This window comes from Procambarus clarkii, chromosome 60 (genome assembly GCF_040958095.1).
Source record: "Procambarus clarkii isolate CNS0578487 chromosome 60, FALCON_Pclarkii_2.0, whole genome shotgun sequence".
In the NCBI taxonomy this organism is placed as follows: domain Eukaryota; kingdom Metazoa; phylum Arthropoda; class Malacostraca; order Decapoda; family Cambaridae; genus Procambarus; species Procambarus clarkii.
This window is the reverse complement of record NC_091209.1, coordinates 23,367,626-23,371,594: the sequence shown is the minus strand read 5'-3', so window position 1 is coordinate 23,371,594 and position 3,969 is coordinate 23,367,626.

Genomic DNA, 3,969 nt, shown 5'->3' with positions numbered 1-3,969 from the left:
AGCACCAGCAGACCCCTCCACTAGCACCAGCAGACCCCTCCACCAGCACCAGCAGACCTCACCACCAGCACCAGCAGACCCCTCCACCAGCACCAGCAGACCCCTCCACTAGCACCAGCAGACCCCTCCACCAGCACCAGCAGACCTCACCACCAGCACCAGCAGACCTCACCACCAGCACCAGCAGACCTCACCACTAGCACCAGCAGACCTCACCACCAGCACCAGCAGACCCCTCCACCAGCACCAGCAGACCCCACCACCAGCACCAGCAGACCCCTCCACTAGCACCAGCAGACCCCTCCACTTGCACCAGCAGACTCCTCCACTAGCACCAGCAGACCCCACCACCAGAACCAACAGACCTCACCACCAGTACCAGCAGATCTCACAATTAGCACCAGCAGACCTCACCACTAGCACCTGCAGACTCCTGTACCACCAGCAGACATCACCACTAGCACCTGCAGACTCCTGTACCACCAGCAGACCTCACCACCAGCACCAGCAGACCTCACCACCAGCACCAGCAGACCCCACCACTAGCACCAGCAGACCTCACCACTAGCACCAGCAGACCTCCCCACTAGCACCAGCAGACCTCACCACTAGCACCAGCAGACCTCACCACCAGCACCAGCAGACCCCAGCACCAGCAGACCTCACCTCTAGCACCAGCAGACCTCACCACCAGCACCAGCAGACCTCACCACCAGCACCAGCAGACCCCACCACCAGCACCAGCAGACCTCAGCTCTAGCCCCAGCAGACCCCACAACTAGCACCAGCAGACCTCACCACTAGCACCAGCAGACCTCACCACTAACACCAGCAGACCTCACCACTAGCACCAGCAGACCTCACCACTAGTACCAGCAGACCTCACCTCTAGCACCAGCAGACCTCACCACTAGCACCAGCAGACCTCACCTCTAGCACCAGCAGACCTCACCATTAGCACCAGCAGACCTCACCACCAGCACCAGCAGACCCCTCCACTAGCACCAGCAGACCCCTTCACCAGCACCAGCAGACCTCACCACCAGCACCAGCAGACCCCTCCACCAGCACCAGCAGACCCCTCCACTAGCACCAGCAGACCCCTCCACCAGCACCAGCAGACCTCACCACCAGCACCAGCAGACCTCACCACCAGCACCAGCAGACCTCACCACTAGCACCAGCAGACCTCACCACCAGCACCAGCAGACCCCTCCACCAGCACCAGCAGACCCCACCACCAGCACCAGCAGACCCTCCACTAGCACCAGCAGACCCCTCCACTAGCACCAGCAGACTCCTCCACTAGCACCAGCAGACCCCACCACCAGAACCAACAGACCTCACCACCAGCACCAGCAGATCTCACAATTAGCATCAGCAGACCTCACCACTAGCACCTGCAGACTCCTGTACCATCAGCAGACCTCACCACTAGCACCTGCAGACTCCTGTACCACCAGCAGACCTCACCACCAGCACCAGCAGACCTCACCACCAGCACCAGCAGACCTCACCACTAGCACCAGCAGACCTCATCACTAGCACCAGCAGACCTCACCACTAGCACCAGCAGACCTCACCACTAGCACCAGCAGACCACCACCAGCGCCAGCAGACCTCATCACTAGCACCAGCAGACCTCACCACTAGCACCAGCAGACCTCAACACTAGCACCAACAGACCTCATCACTAGCACCAGCAGACCTCACCACTAGCACCAGCAGACCCCTCCACTAGCACCAGCAGACCTCACCACTAGCATCAGCAGACCTCACCACTAGCACCAGCAGACCTTACCACTAACACCAGCAGACCCCTCCACTACCACCAGCAGACCTCACCACTAGCACCAGCAGACCTCACCACTAGCACCAGCAGACCTCACTAGTAGCACCAGAAGACCTCACCACCAGCACCAGCAGACCTCACCACTAGCACCAGCAGACCCCACCACCAGCAGACCTCACCACTACCACCAGCAGACCTCACCACTAGCACCAGCAGACCCCACCACCAGCACCAGCAGACCCCACCACCAGCACCAGCAGACCTTACCACTACCACCAGCAGATCTCACCATTAGCACCAGCAGACCCCACCACCAGCACCAGCAGACCTCACCACTAGCACCATCAGACCCCACCACCAGCACCAGCAGACCTCACCACCAGCACCAGCAGACCTCACAACTAGCACCAGCAGACCCCACCACCAGCACCAGCAGACCTCACCACTAGCACCAGCAGACCCCTGCACCATCAGCAGACCTCACCACCAGCACCAGCAGACCTCACCACCAGCACCAGCAGACCCCACCACCAGCACCAGCAGACCTCACCACTACCACCAACAGACCTCACCACTAGCACCAGCAGACCCCACCACTAGCACCAGCAGACCTCACCACTAGCACCAGCAGACCCCACCACCAGCAGACTTCACCACCAGCACCAGCAGACCCCACCACCAGCAGACTTCACCACCAGCAGACTTCACCACCAGCACCAGCAGACCTCACCACTAGCACCAGCAGACCCCACCACCAGCACCAGCAGACCTCACCACTAGCACCAGCAGACCCCTGCACCACCAGCACCAGCAGACCCCACCACCAGCACCAGCAGACCTCACCACCAGCACCATCAGACCTCACCACTAGCACCTGTGGGATAGCACCAGCAGACCCTACTACCAGCACCAGCTGACCTCACCACTAGCACCAGCAGACCCCTGCACCACCAGCAGACCACCACCAGCACCAGCAGACCTCACCACCAGCACCAGCAGACCCTACCACCACCACCACCAGCAGACCTCACCACTAGCACCAGCAGACCTCACCACCAGCACCAGCAGACCCCACCACCAGCAGCAGCAGACTCCACCACCAGCACCAGCAGACCTCACCACCAGCACCAGCAGACCCCACCACCAGCACCAGCAGACCTCACCACCAGCACCAGCAGGCCCCACCACCAGCACCAGCAGACCCCACTACCAGCAGACCCCACTACCAGCACCAGCAGACCCCACCACCAGCACCAGCAGACCCCACCACCAGCACCAGCAGACCTCACCACCAGCACCAGCAGACCCCACCACCAGCACCAGCAGACCCCACCACCAGCACCAGCAGACCTCACCACCAGCACCAGCAGACCCCACCACTAGCACCAGCAGATCCCACCACCAGCACCAGCAGACCCCACCACCAGCACCAGCAGACCTCACCACCAGCACCAGCAGACCCCACCACCAGCACCAGCAGACCTCACCAGCACCAGCAGACCCCACCACCAGCACCAGCAGACCCCATCACCAGAACCAGCAGACCCCACCACCAGCACCAGAAGACCCCACCACCAGCACCAGCAGACCCCACCACCAGCACCAGCAGACTCCACCACCAGCACCAGCAGACCTCACCACCAGCACCAGCAGACCCCACCACCAGCACCAGCAGACCCCACCACCAGCACCAGCAGACCCCACCACTAGCACCAGCAGATCCCACCACCAGCACCAGCAGACCCCACCACCAGCACCAGCAGACCTCACCACCAGCACCAGCAGACCCCACCACCAGCACCAGCAGACCTCACCAGCACCAGCAGACCCCACCACCAGCACCAGCAGACCCCATCACCAGAACCAGCAGACCCCACCACCAGCACCAGAAGACCCCACCACCAGCACCAGCAGACCCCACCACCAGCACCAGCAGACTCCACCACCAGCACCAGCAGACCTCACCACCAGCACCAGCAGACCCCACCACCAGCACCAGCAGACCCCACCACCAGCACCAGCAGACTTCACCACCAGCACCAGCAGACCTCACCACTAGCACCAGCAGACCCCACCACCAGCACCAGCAGACCTCACCACTAGCACCAGCAGACCCCTGCACCACCAGCACCAGCAGACCCCACCACCAGCACCAGCAAACCTCACCACCAGCACCA